The 15,724-nt window shown below is 44.1% G+C and overlaps 1 pseudogene; it reads left to right on the top strand.

The window, feature by feature from the left end:
* The first annotated feature begins 13,381 nt into the window (after window positions 1-13,381).
* Window positions 13,382-13,884, top strand: LOC147457267 (pathogenesis-related protein PRB1-2-like; annotated as a pseudogene).
* The last annotated feature ends 1,840 nt before the right edge of the window (window positions 13,885-15,724 follow it).

Here is a 15,724-nt window from a genome sequence, read left to right as displayed (position 1 = left end):
GTGAGTTAGGGTGCATTATTGGTGAGTTATAATGCATTATTGGTGAGAGGTGGGGTAGCTTGAGGGGAGAGAGAAAGGAGAAAGGACAAGGGGAAGAGAGAGGGGGTTGACCTTTTGAGTGGAGGAGAGGAAAAGGAACACACGGCGGGGCAACAGTGAAGAAAAAGGAGGCAAGGTGGGGATGGGCTACCCCGCATGCATGAGGTGGCCTATTTTACCTTTCTTATATATTTACATAATCATATTTTATTTTTTTCTTACTTTTTCCAATGCCTTTTATCACTCCCTCCCTAAGAGGGGGTTTTCATGCGGTGGGGACGAGAGAAGAGGGGTATGGGAGCTTGGCTTGTGAAAAGCCCCCATCATTAGCTCTCCCCTTTTGGCTAGAGGCATTCATGTCTCTAGCTCATCTGTTTGATCATTATCATCGGAGGTGGTGGCTGATGGTGTGTCCTCATCTGGAATGTCAATAGGTGGAGCCTGGTCAAATCGAAGAAAATAAGGTTTAAGTCGCCGAGCATTTACCCTGGTTTTATGAAGTTTTCCATCAGCCTCCATAAGCTGGTAGCTTCCATTGGCATACTTTTTCCTGACGATGAAAAGACCTTCCCATCGGAGTAGGAGTTTCTTATCCTTGCGCGTGTCGAAGCGATTGTCGTAGCGGAGCACCAACATTCCTTTCTTCAATTCTTTTTTCCGGAGATGCTCGTTAAAGCTAAGCCGTCTATGCTCTGCTTGTGCTGCATAATAATTTATTGCTTCTTCTCTGTCCAGCTGCAGTCTTTCCAAGTTGATGATGTGATCTCTCAAATGCATGTTGGGCTGTTGAAGCTGGCTTGCCATTACTCTGAGACTTTGTAGTTGCACTTCAATGGGCAAGATTGCTTCCTTACCAAATACTAGATGATACGGTGTGAATCCCAAGGATGTACGAAATGAAGTTCTGTAGGCCCATAAAGCTGGTAGTAGATACTTATCCCAGTCTCCAGGATGATTGTTTACCTGCTTGGTAATAATTTTAGAAACCATTCCATTTACCTTTTCAACTAGGCCATTACATTGAGGGTAATATGGTGAAGAGTGCCTCCTTGTAATGCCCAGTTTTTGCATTAATTCTCCTACCAAGTCTGCTCTGAAACCTGGCCCTCTATCAGAGATGATCTCTAAAGGTGTGCCAAACCTACAACATATGTGCTCGTAGATAAATTTAGCTACCTCTACTACTGTGATTCTAGTGGTGGCTGTAGCCTTTGCCCATCTAGTCATGTAGTCGACCCCCATGATAATGTAGAATTTTCCTGAGTTGGCCCTAGGTAATGGCCCAATGGCATCGATACCCCATTTTTCAAATGGGCCATATGAGAGAATAGGTGTCTGTGGTTCAGGCATAAGTGGCCTAGTGCCGGCCTTTTGACACAACTTACATGTTTTGCACCAGTGGTGTACATCACGGTTGAGGCTAGGCCATATGAAGCCTGCCTGCAAGATTTTCCTACTTGTTATGTCTAGGGCAAAGTGACCACCACAAACCCCGTCGTGACAGCTAGCAATTACTCCCGTTATTTCCTGAGAGAGAGGGACCTTCCTGAGTATTTGGTCCTTACCCTTACAGTACAAACCGTCATTGATGAGTCGATACCTTGTGGCCTTCCGCGTCAGCCATTGCTTCTGTCCCTTTGTTAAATCTGATGGGCATTCCCCTGTTTCCAAAAAATGCATGATGTCAGGCAAGGCATCACTTCCTTGAAATAGAGGGAGCTTTAGTTTTATTGCTCCAACCACCACTTTCTGTAGTCTTTCACTTGCTAGGGCATCTGCTTCTTGGTTTTGAGCCCTTGGGATATGGTGTATTTGAACTTCTTCAAACTTACCCAGCAAGGTTTTTACACCACTTAAGTGAGTCCTTAAACTAGGATTCTTGCATGTCCATGCTCCATTTACTTGCCTTACCAGAAGTAGAGCATCCCCAAATACATTAAGGCGTTGTACACCTTGCGAGACGCACCATTGTAGACCCTTGGTTAGTGGTGCATACTCAGCTTCATTGTTAGAATGTGAATCTAACAATTGGCCCAACGAAAATACCTTTGTCCCTTTGTCATCAAAGACCACTATGCCTGCAGCTGCTTTGTCGGACGCTCGCTTGTAGGCTCCATCAAAGTAGAGAGAGTATGCTCCTTCTACCATCGGTGGTACTGGAGGTAATCGGACTTCTCCTTCCTTAGATTTCTTCTCCTTCCTTTCAAAGACTTGGTAGGTCATGAGTCCCCCCAAACTTGCCCTTGTCGTGCTTTCTACCTGTACTGTGTAGTCAAACTCTTGCAGACGAACTAGCCATTTAGTAATTCTAGCAGACACATCCATGTGTTGTACAACATAGGGAAATATTTCATCCGTGGTTAGAATCACAAATTGCTTAGGCAGCAAATATGACCTAAACTTTGTAGTTGCAAATCTAAGAGCTAGGACTAAGTGTTCCACATGGGTGAAACCTTTCTCTCCTGCTGTCATCATTCGACTAGAGAAGTAGATTGGCCTCATGAAAGATGTCGTCGTATCCTTTTGGAGTAGCACAGCCCCCAATGAGTCATCACCAACACTCGAGGTGACATAGAATTCTTCATCCCACTTAGGTGGTGAGATAGTTGGCAGAGTGGCTAAGACCTCCTTTACCTTGTTGTAGTTATGTTCGCTTTCCTCGTCCCAAGTGAAAGTTGATCTTTGAGTGAGTTGTTGCAGTGGTAGAACAAGTTGTGATAGTAGATGTATGAATCTACTTAAGTACCTCACCTTCTGTAGAAAAGAGACCAGTTGACATGCGGTCGTTGGTGAAGGTAGGGCTATGAGTGCGGACACCTTACTTGGGTCGGCATTAATACCTTTTGCTGAAATTTCATGGCCTAGTAGAATGACTTTACTCTCCCCAATGTGGCATTTATCCACATTTAATTGCCCACCTAGGCTCTGCAACCTGGCCAAACCTTCAGTTACCTTTTCTAAATGTGAAATACGGGAGCTATATATACAAAAATCATCAATGAACACTCTTATGGATGTTCCAAAGAACGGTTGAAAAACATATGTGACATATCTCTGGAATGTGGCAGGTGCATTTGTGAGACAAAATGGCATAACCCTGTATGCAAAACAACCCCATGGCGTGATAAAAGTGGTTTTTAGCTGATCTTCCAAGGCTATGCGTATTTGAAAGTATCCAGAATAACCATCACAGACGGTATAGCATTCAAAACCCGCTACTTCATTCAGAATTTCATCCAAGAAAGGGAGAGGAAAGTGGTCTCTCTTTGTAGCTGCATTTAGTGGTTTGTAGTCAACACGGACCCTCCACTTACCATTCTTTTTAGGCGTCACCACTATGGGTGACACCCATTCTGAGTTTTCTACAGGATAGATGAATCCCGCCTCCAGCAGTTTCCTTACCTCGGCCAAGAGTGCCTTTTCTTGTATGACCCCCAGTCGTCGTAGCTTTTGCACAACTGGTTTTACCCCTTCCTTCAGCTTAATATGATGTTCCACCACTGTAATGCCTGTGATTCTTTCATAGTTGTCAATGAACAGGTTAGGAAATCCCATCAACATTTGCAAAAAACTATCTTTCTCCTCAAGTGTTAATTCCGTAGACAACATACCCTTCAACCTACTTCCTCCTAGGCCAGGTGATTTGCTCTCCTCTTCATTGGGTTGCCCTTTTGGTGATGGATCACCAGTTGTGCTTACCCTTTGTGGATCCTTCATAATGATACCCTTCATATCAATGGAACTGTCACTTTCGTTGGTGGATGTGGTCTCCTCCTCAGAACTGGAAGATTCGCTAGTGGTTTCATCTGCCGATGTTTCCAGATTCATTTGCTTTTGCTTGCCAATCCTCATGTCGTAGTAGATTGTCTCCCCTTTCTTACCGATCATGCGTAGAAGGCCAGTACCCCAGTCCTGTTTTGCCTTCATGGCCATCAACCATGGCCTTCCCAAAATTAGTGGATAGCCCTCCCCCTTAGTAGGCATTACAAAAACATCTACCTCAACCTCAGTGTTGAAAGCTTTGATTTTCACGGCACTTACCACACCCACACATTTTACTTTTGCGTTGTTTGCCATCTTTGCCTTGCATGGAGAAGGCCTGTCAACCTCGAGCCCTAATCGAAGCATCATAGCTTCGCTCATTACACAGATTTGTGCACCTCCATCAATGTAGGTGTTTCCAACCCTCTTTCCTTTTATGTTTACGTCGACAATTGGAAGGATGTCATCCATGTTGCATCCCGAAATTGCTCCGGCTACCTTTGTTTTGGAGCGTCTTGTACTTACCATTTTAGACCATTGTCGCCTTACTTTTGGTGCAAGATGTAGCAGCTGTGGCCATTTAATCGTCGGTCCTTGCTCTGCCACATCCAATGTTAGATCATAGGGCTTAGAACTTTCCCCTAGCTGGAAGTCGGTGATGCCCAATTTCCGTCGTGGCCTGGATGGCCTCTTGCTAGTTTCTCCTCTCATGCTTCTCTCATCATCTGATTGTGTAGCCTTCTCCCTCCTAGCTCTTTTCACAGTCATGGCTTCAAGTGGTTCTAAAAAGGTTACCTTCTCCTTACCCTTGTCCCTCTCCTTTGCTCTGGGTGGATCCACTACTACGGCTTTTGCTTTCTCTTCTAGCCTTATGATGTTTACAGGGCGATCAGGTGGTGGGGCTGGTGGAAGAGGTGGAATGGATGCTTGTAGTGGTGTCTGGGGTGGACGTAGAATTTGTGTTGGTGGGGGTGGTGCTCGGGGTGGGGGTGTTCTTTCTCTAGGGGGTGACAATTGGTTCCTTCTACCTCCTCTATTATAGTTTTGTCGTGGTTTGGGACAGTAGTACATACCATGACCGTCTTCTCCGCAGTTGTAGCAATGATACTCCCTGTTTTGTCGTCGTGCTCTTCCAGGGTCTTGATCTCTTTCTTGACTCCTCCCTTGCTGTATTAAGTGGACAGACAAATTCTGCAGTTGGTCAGTAATATGGGCCAACATATCTTGTTGGTCATCTCTTACCCCAAGAGCCGGTGGTGGTGGTATGGTGGTTGTTGTAGTTGCTGGTCGACGCGATGTTCCTGCTTTTGTTGACTCGGTTTCTTTGGTTTTCATTCGCAGCTTCTTGTCCTTAAGGCGAGCAATCTCAACGGCTAACTCGTACGTAGCCGGGAATCTACCTTTCACCTTCTCCTTGAGAAGCGGCCATAAGCCATGCGTGAACCGATCTTTTTTTAGGAAATCGGGTGCGGCTTCCCCCCTTGCCAGTGACTCAACCCACCATTCCCACAAATCCACAAATTTGGACTCATAGGTGGCATATTCTAAAAGACCCTCCCGCTTCAAGTCTCTCAACTTGTCCCACAACTTTTCTGAAGTGGTACCTCCCCCAAAGCGCCTCTTAAAAGCAGTTTTTAAGGGTTCCCAGTCATCCTTGGTTGCTTTTGGAAATGCATTGTACCATGATCTAGCTTCTAGCTTCATGAGATGCTTAAAGATTCTAACCCGGGATTCATCCGTATCTTTGTTGCTCACTACACATGCTACTTCAAAGTCATCTAGGAAGTCTGTTACCAAATCCTCCCCCTTCTTTCCTTTAAATGTTGGAAATGCTACACTTGCCATGATTACTGAGAGAGAGCTAGAAAGACACACTGTTTAACTTACAAAAGTTTTTTTTCTTCTTTACAAGGAGGCGTGTATACCCTCTTATACTAGGACATAGATTAAAACTTCAAACGGTACATTGCCTTGTACCAAAGGTAGGACAAATGGTTGATCTGATGCCAGAACCTCAAAAAATCGCTCCCCACCCAGCATGGTGTCAATGACGTGCTGGTAGTGAGCCTTCAAATCCAGTATTACCTTGATTGAGCGTACACGTGTTGGTATGTGTGATCTGTCTTGAGGTAAGTTGTACTGATTCATGTGAAGCTTAGAGGTGCTTAGTCACTGTCCAAGCTTGTGGGAGAGGGTGGTGTTCTTTCCTGAAACAAACTCAGTAGATCCCTAGTTTCTCTAGTGAGAGTGTGAGCCAATGATTCCGTTATCTGTGCTGCAGCATCAGGCACGACTTGAAAACTGACTGTGATAATTACCTCGGTGACTTGAGTTACCCGATTCTCAAAGTAGAATAGTGTTGATTCTCTATTGTGTAGAGCTCCTTCCATTTTGTTGTTGTGGGTTGGTTGTAGGTTGCGGACATGGTTTCGACCTTCTCCTTATTCTTCTTGGCACTTGGCCTATGTATATCCACTGGGTTTGGCGTGTTGGTTGACTCTCCCACTGCAAATCGACTACCGTTACGCCTGGCACTCGAGCTTCGATGGAGATGCGGAGTTCGTCTAGTTGTGCTTGGAGCTCTTCTTCTTCTGTCGTCCAATTAGCAAATCCTGCTAGCCATTCATCCATTCACAATAGTTTAAGGGTTTCAGTCTTGTAAACTGAAGGGTTTCATGAAAAGATCCTCAGTGGGGGCACCAAATGACGGGAGCAAAGCGAACCCCGAACCCCGACGGCCTCTAAAACACCGGGGACCGAATGGCGCGCCTCGAGCCTGTCATGGTAAAGCAAACAAGGGGCACCACCTAGCTTCAACGGCTAGGACGCAAACAACACACCACCATAACAAAGTTTTCATCCAAGAGAGATGGATGCTTGGGAGTAATGATGAAGAGGAAAGGGAATGAGATCAAGTGAGAGAGAGTGAGAGAGAGAGAGAGAGAGTGAGGGAGGGGGTATAGCGGCTTACTACTTAGGCACCACAAAAGGATGGCGAATCCGCACACCCTTCACACATACACAAGCTCACTCCAAACACAAGACTAGGTGGCAATTCCGCACACCTCACATGGGAAAAACATTGCAAGAAAACATACTCACAAAACCTCAAGCTTTATTTAGAGAATAAGGCGATGAAATGGGGAGCATAGGGTAGGGGAATGAGAAGGGAGAGAGTGGTAGAGCACATGGTGGATAGGTGGGAGTTGATGGCGAAGACTCGCACGAGGGTTATGGCCATCATCCTTCATTTAGTTGCCCTTCATCTTCCATAGCCAAGGGTGTAGAGGTCATGCTCAAGACAAGCATGGTGATTGCGGTGATGGTGATGGTGTGGGTGTGTGTGTGTGCACTAGGCACACACAGTGCATAGTGTGTTCTTTGGTGATCTGTGTGTGTTTGTGTGATGGTGACCCCTCTTTATATAGGGGAGGAGGGGGGGAGAAATTCTAGAATTTAGAAATGAAGAAATCATTATCTACATAGGCCATGTGACTGTGGGCCCCACTTGTCTGGCTGTGTGTATATGTGCCAGAACAGCAGTCTCATGAGAGAGAGACTAAGAGAGAGAGATGGGTTGATGAAAAAAAGTGAGAGGTGACATGGAGAATAAAGTAATTACAAGAGGGGAGAGAGGGGAGTGTGCTCAGAGGTGAATCTGTGTGCAGATGTGTGTGAACACAAGAAAAATCAGGTAACCACCGGGTGGGGATGGGTCTGTGGGCACCTTTTTCAGTGAAACTGAGTGTGTGTGAGTGTGGGGGAGGTTATTTAGCTACAAGACAAGAGATATGGCACCCTTTAGAGAGAGAGGAGGGTATTTGGGTCATGGGATATGATAGGAGAGAGAAAGAGGGGGTGGGGTATACTATTTTGGAAGATAGGGTAAGTTGCATGTGAGTTAGGGTGCATTATTGGTGAGTTATAATGCATTATTGGTGAGAGGTGGGGTAGCTTGAGGGGAGAGAGAAAGGAGAAAGGACAAGGGGAAGAGAGAGGGGGTTGACCTTTTGAGTGGAGGAGAGGAAAAGGGACACACGGCGGGGCAACAGTGAAGAAAAAGGAGGCAAGGTGGGGATGGGCTACCCCGCAGGCATGAGGTGGCCTATTTTACCTTTCTTATATATTTACATAATCATATTTTATTTTTTTCTTACTTTTTCCAATGCCTTTTATCACTCCCTCCCTAAGAGGGGGTTTTCATGGGGTGGGGACGAGAGAAGAGGGGTATGGGAGCTTGGCTTGTGAAAAGCCCCCATCAACACAATGGAAATTTTGATGGAGATGCTCTCAGTCAAGCATAGGAAATCGACTCCGTACTATCACAGGTGCAATGGTCAAGCAGAGAGAAGTAATAAAACTATCAAGAATATTTTGACCAAGATTTTTCAGAAGGAGCCACACCAGTGGGATATTAAGCTCCAGACTGCTCTATGGGCCTACATAATATCTTATAAAGTTACCACTGGAATGACATCTTTCAAAATGGCGTATGGTACTGAAGTTGTGGTGCCTATTGAATTTGTAATTCCCAATCTCAGAATGGCAGTTGAATATGGATTAGATTTTAATCATAATCTTAAACAAAGACTAGAGAATTATTATTCCTGAATGAGGTACGACAAAGAGCCATGCTGGAACAGGAGATTGTTCAGCAACACGGAAAGCAACGGCATGACAGAAGGATAAAGGTTAGGGAGTTTAAGAAGGGTGACTTAGTTCTACTATATCAATCCAAACTGGGGCCTAAGAAACCAAATTTGAAGATTGCTTGGGTTGGTCCATTTGAAGTCAATTGGGTATTTTTTAATGGCACAGTGAGGCTGAAAGACTTATTTGGATTACTGCTACTATGTGTTTATAATGGGGCCAAGATCAAGTTATATTATTCTAATGACAAGGAGACCTCTAGAGCTGAAGATATTGATATTCCAGGAACTGATGACCAAGGATTTCTCGAGTCGACTATTTTAAATCTTTTCCATTTCAATCTAGTATTAGAACCAGTAAAAGCTCAGCATGACAGGCCAGTACCTGTAGAGGAGTTTTAGAATCAGTACCAGTTTCTATGGGAAAAAGGGCCAACTGGAATAAATGTGGTAATCATTAAGGAAATTATGGAACATCATTGCCAATGCATGTGTGGCACGTTGCCACCGGTGCACATAACTCTAGACGGTAAGTAGTGGAGCTTTTATGGTGCGTACACGTATAACAGCAAGGCATGTGGGCACTCTTCCTCACATGTCTCCTACATGACGATTACCTCTTGTTACGCACTCGCCATCGCCAAGCTCTGCTCTTTGCTCCAACTTGAAACCTCCTTGTCAACAACTTCTACTTGTGCCTATCCACCACTACCTGATACACCTCGCTGCGGGATAGCGTACACAAGTAAGTCTTCTTCCTCTATAGCTTCGCAGTCATTGCACGGTATGGGTCTCAAGAAAGTGTCAGAGAAGATGCAGGACCCAGTGGATGAGAATGCAGCAGTCATTACTTCTCTACACGCCTCCCTACCACTCATTCCACACAGCAAGATACACAGATATGTGTTTAACGAGCAGGCAAAATGCCTGCTACAACTATGGGGTTTGAGTGTGGTAGCGCAGGCTATGAGGTTTGACTTTGATGCAGAGGTTATCAAACAGGTCCTTGATTCCTTTGATGCTAATGAAAGTAGTGCCACTGTCAATGGAATCAAAATAAGAGTGACACCTGAAGTTGTTGCTTATGCCTTCAGATTACCTAATGAGAAAAAGCCTAGCACAACATCTATAGAACAGATTATTCATGCTTTGCAGGAAGATGAGGCTGCCAAGAAGAAAAGGAAGGTTGGTGGGAAAGGGATTTCAGTAGCCACAGAATGTATTCAAAGCTTGGTATGTCTGGCAGTTTTTGTATTGGGCTACTACTTTAAAGGGTTTTTCTCAGGTAAAGCGGGCCTGGAGTCCTAGGCCTATTCCATTGACTGACAATGTGGAGTTATCTTTTGATGAAGAGCACCCAGGTAATCAGTTGGCCGTTTCACTGGACAGAAAACGACTCTTTTCAATGAACTGGCTTTATCAGTAGCCAAAAAGGATCGGTTGCAACAATTGTAAAATAACCCTCTTAAGAGAAGATTTCTGCTTCAAAAACTAGATTTGGCAGCATTACCATATGTAGCTCTAGTCATGGTTTATGAGCCAGTTGAATCTGATGCAACTACAGTAGTTGATGGCTGCTCGACGATCATCTAGGCATCATGAACACTATTGTGCCTAGGATAGATGATGGATGCATCAGCTTCCAGTGTAGAAGTGGCTAAGCTGAAAGAAGAACTGGAAAGCAGCCAGCATCAGGCTCACAAACTTCAGTAGAAAATGGTTGAACAGTTTCTCAGGCATGCTATTGCTGAGAATCAGTTTAATCAAACAGCTAAGGAGCTACAAACAAAGATGTTGAAGATGGAAACCGAACATAGGAACTGAAGGAAGAGAAGGTGGCTGCCGTAAGAGATGCTGACAGATTTCAAACCATGTTACGAATGAAGCGTGTAGAGTTCAAAGAACTGCTCATCAACCACAATGCGTTAAAGGATTCCATTACTAAGAGATACATATACAATAACCTGGCTAATATACTGAATCCTTAGGGGAATATAGCAATGAATATGGATAATTTGAAGGCACTCCTTGCGACTATTCAGATTGATCTAGAAGATAAGATCACTGAATATAACACAGCCCTGGTAAATCAGGCTATTATGGATTATATCAGTAAGCAAGATGATGCTGACGAGGAGTCTGAGTAGGAAGAAGAGCATGAGGAAGAAGAGGATGACAAGTCAAATGATAAGCCTGATGATGATAACTCTCCTCCTTCCCCACCTTCAGGCTCTGGAGCTGGAGTATCAACTGCAACTGGGGACAGTGGACCAAACAAAGGCAATTTGGGACCAGAAAAACTAGTAATCAGATGATCAACAGCAGCAAGGTAGTGACCAACACCATAAGGGCAATGTTGGAGAATCCCCAGTACACCAGTCAAAGCACATTCCAGACAGTAAAGGAAAAGCCAAAGCTGTGACTGCATCTTTTGAAGCTAATGCAAAACACTCTTTGCAGCTCATCACACTGAATAAGAAATTAAGGCATCAACAAGCTCATATTACTAGACAATATTTTGAGGATGACACTATGATATTTGATTTGGAACGCTTCCAAAGGTTGTATATAGGAGCCAGGGAGATGGTTCAGCACTGGAATTCAGCTGCTTTTCATGATCAAGAGTTGTGCCAACTACCTGTTCATCCCAACAGCATTTAGGTACTGGAAAGGGTGCCTGAGTGGACATTGACTTCTGATGATATGATTGTCAATTCACATTGGCAGAGATAGTCTACTGCAGATCACCACTCCATAGCTATTGAGATGGATTTGCTGCTAGGAGACAAACCTACATGCAGATGTATGAAGGAGGTCATGAGTCAATTAAAAGAACTCTTGCTTCAGATGCACATTGCCAGAGGTGTCTTGGATCAGAGGGTGCAGGCCATCATTGAATATCAGCCTTCCTGCAATAAAGGACCTTGAACCCAAATGTCAATAGGAGAACAAGCAACTGCTCTCCAAAAACTCTTTGAGTTGGTCCGGATTACTAGGAAGATGATGCAACAAGAGAACCAAACTGTTCTCATTTTTTTGGAGTTTGTGCCTAATTCTCCAGTACTCCTGTATGCTTTACCTGCCAAGGAGACAGAACTACCAAGATTCTTCCCAGCCTTGTATTCTCAACATCCGGAACCTGTAGATCGGCTCACTTATCTCAACATCACTAATGGACTCTGTGATTGGTATGAGCAGGCCATTATGGAATGGAAACCCTGGCAATCACTGGTCAATGACGCCCTCAAAATAGACGCTGTCATGGATTTGCAGGGAGAAATACAAAAGTTCAAACTCTGTATGGGATAGTGGAAGATCCAGCTCCGTGGATTAACGAAGATCACAAATCCATTAGTTCAACTGACTATGGAGTCTTCCAAGATTCCTAAAAAGGATATCACTACCAAACTAGGACTGGGACCACAATATAGAGAAATGGTGGAGATTCTCTTCGAAGCTAGAATGAAGACAAATCAGCCACTCCCACAGGGATGGATCCACACAGCCTCGCATTGTCATAAATTGGCCAAAACCTGTCTGACTAAGGGCAACTGACTAAGGGTAACTGACTAAGGGAAAACACATTTTATATGATCGTGACACCAAAACTTACAATGCCCTCACACCTTATGAATTTGAGATGTCCACTGAAAATCAGGATCAGCTTGAGCAGTAGGCCATTTACAAACTTATCCAGAAGGACAATGCTGGCATTGGGACTTCTGAGGCACCAAAGATGAAGGGCAAGAGGAAGCGGGTTCAGTGGAAGGATACTAGGTAGTTCCATCTCAGAATCAGATGATGGAGTTTCCCAACCATCCAGTAGGCACTAGAATCTCCTTGGCTAGACATCCTTGGAGTTACAACTATATGGGTGTTAAGCACTTAACAAGCATGAAGTATGGTATAAAGCTAGCAATACCAAAAGAGTACTATCATGAGGAACATAGGCCAACTCAAAAACCAGAGGGATTCAGGGTTTACGATTTTGGAGGCTTTTTTCCAGTCAAAAGGAAATTTTGGGTTATACCAAAATTCAAGAAAGGAGGGAAGGATGTAGAAGGCGAGGACAGTTCTAGAAGGCGGGAATTGCTCCTTAGAAGGCCAACCAGTAGGAATTGCTACATTGGTAGTAATTACAGCAGTTACTACAGTAAATTTGTAAGCCTATAAATAGGTCCCACTAGAGTGTCTCTAGAGCTTTTTGGCTTACGAAAGTTCTTTTAACTTTTGGCTTACGAGCTCTGTAATCACTTACTCCTGTAATCAATTCTCATACTTCATCTGAGTTTAAGCATGTTGTACACTATACCAATTATTTTTGTACTATTGATCTGAACCTATAATACATTTCTCGGTCTTCTAGTTTGTGTCTTCCATTTCAGTACAATTTTTTACCAGTCAGTTATGTGTTCCAATCCAGTACTTAATTCTAGACATTACTAACTAAACTGCCTAAATATTCAGTAGCTCTGAAATCGAACACTGGAATAGCTGTCTGAAGAGACCAGCTCCCATTCCATGGCTTCATTGTTGTTACTACCCTTTCTTTGAGTAGCAATAAAAGCATGTTCCACTACACGCTGTCTAGTCCTGTTTTTGCTGGAAAGTGACTCTTGCAACATCAATGAGACTAAGGAAGCTCAAGGCACACAATAGAGAGAGGTACTTAATGTGCAATGGAAAGATAGATAGCCCTAGAATGATGAGCGTATATACAATGCACGGGGGGAAAACCCTCCTAGTGAGGGAAAAAATGCCTCGACGGTCCTAAGTGTGTTCACGCACATCACTACCACATGTATATGGCAACAGAGAGACCGAGGGGGGGGGGGTGTCAATATGTGATGGCGAGAGGAGAGGTTTTTCTATAAAATAAGGGTCCTTATTGTTGGCAAGCTCGTTGATCATCGGCAACACAGAGAAGAAGGATGGGGATGGAATCCATGGCATACTCATTTGTAGTGCTATTGGCCTTGCTTGCACATGAAGCCTCTGCTCAGTAGGGAAATGAGTCGTATTTGGTGGGCCACAACGAGGCACGATCTCTTGTGAACGTGCTGATGGTGGTGTAGGCCTCTTCACTAGTGGCATACATGCAGCACTAAGTTGACACTCAGTGCATTTCGAATTTGTGCCGCCTCTTGAAACTATTGAATGGGCCCTATGGCAAGAACAAGATGTTATAGGGCAGCCCTGGGACGACATGGAGCAGGGTAGATGTTGTGTTTTTGTGGGTGGCTCTTCAAAAGTTCTACAATACCAATAGCAATACATGCACGCCATCCTACCAACCTTGTACTGTATACATCGAGTGGTGTGGTGGAAAAATTCCTCTCTTTGGTGGGCCTCTTGTCAATGCTCTAATAACTCCACCTTCATCATGCGTAGCTACAAGCCTCTTGGAAACATTCGGGGCAAGGACCCATTTTGAGAGTTTACTCTTTAAGGCTAGAGAGAGTAGGTTACATGTGCCAAAAAAATTCCTTACACAAAAACCCAACTAGATTATGCCACAACAAAAATCAAATGGATGAAACGGAACATTTAAAGCCTTTGAATTAGAAATGCCTTGTATTAGTGCAAAAAACCCGTTCTGAAAATTTAGAGTATGCAAGCAAGAGTGAGTCCATTAGGTAAAGGAAAGTTTTGTTACCTACCACCATCACCAAAACAAACAAACAAGAGTTAGATTTCTCCTAGTGGAAGGTAGGTGTCATAGAAATTTCCTACTTTTCTCGATGTCCACCTAATAAAATGACCTAGCCAAACCTGTGTAGGATGCTCCATCTTGAGAGTAGGACAAGAGTGTTCCTTGCACAGCTTTTTGTAAAGGCCTTGAATTGCATGCTTCTAAGGACCTATACCCCTTATATACTTGGTGGCCAATTCTTTACTCTAAGAGGAGTTTCTTGAACGGTTAGGAGAGGTGGAGTAAGGTAGTGGGGAGGGCCCATTTTGTTAGAGGAGCCTTTATGGTTCTCCAAACAAATGAGAGAATATGTGGTACGTTACTAGAGGTGGAAGAGGGAATACCTATCAATAAAGGCCAAAACCAAAAAAATATTCTTAAGGCAAGTTAAGGGGGGGGGGGGGGAGGGGGGTTGTGAGAAGGAAAGACCCACCACCACCCACACTAGGGTGGTTCATCAATTTTTAGTAGGTGCAACAATTCCGTGGGGTTACATGAAAAAGAGGAAGCTAAAAACTTCTTTAGAAAGCACCTAACAAGTCTCCAAAGACGTTGTCGTGTTCTGGTACATACATAATGGGAACGCGTGCTTAGAGATTAATTCCTGACTTTTAGATGCATGCAAATATTTTCCACAATGTACATATGCATTTCTAAGTATAAGTATAAGCTTTCTATCGCATCCTAGTTTTTATCTTAAGGGTAACATATTTTTACTTTATCGCTGATGGAGCAAAAGATGTCGTGCGCACACTCACACACCTAGACAACTCAACACAACACAAGGAATTTACTTGAATTCCTCACCTCACTCACTACCACTCAAAAGCTCCCTGAAAACTCTACCCATAAGCTCAATTCAAACTCCAAACGCCTCGACCTACAAGCCCTTGCCTGCCCGCAGACACTACAAGGTGACTCGAGGTGATCAACACTTAAAATCACGCTTGATGGTGACCAAAATATACAAGAAAAACCATCATAAAACCAAAAAATCCAGCCACAAAAGGCCACTCTCAAACCATTGCAAAAGCTTCATCAAACTCCACTTTGTTGGACTCTTTGGAGTAGCGCCAACCCTAATGGCACCGATACAGGGTCACATAGTCTTGCAAAAAGCCGCACCTTCTTCCCTCAATTCCTTGCACACACACATCCATGGAAACCTCAGAAATTCCATAGACTCTCCCAAGTGCAAAATTTAAGAGAGAAAGCTCTCATTCACTCCTCCATACACTCAAAAACAGGACGAGAATGCACTAGACCACCTGTAGAAACCCTGCTTCCTTCCCCACACAGAGAGGTGAAAGTCCCAAAAATTGGCTTTCAAAATGCTCTATCAGCCCAAGCACTCATGGCAGCGTCACTGATGTGGCAATTTGAAGCCATTTCACACCTTTTTTGACCATTTTTTGACCTTTTTGGCCCAGTTTTGACCCCTGGCGGGCATTTTTTGTGGGAAAAACCCCAAACAGACTCCAAAATTCACCAAATTTCACACGCTTGACCCTCGATACCCAAAGCACATTTCCACATCCCCACATTCCATTTTTGACCACTTCAAGGGTGATGCACGCATCAC

Source organism: Adiantum capillus-veneris, chromosome 5, assembly GCF_014529385.1.
Source record: "Adiantum capillus-veneris isolate H3 chromosome 5, ASM1452938v2, whole genome shotgun sequence".
NCBI classification, from domain to species: domain Eukaryota; kingdom Viridiplantae; phylum Streptophyta; class Polypodiopsida; order Polypodiales; family Pteridaceae; genus Adiantum; species Adiantum capillus-veneris.
This window is presented reverse-complemented; position numbering and strand designations above follow the sequence as displayed.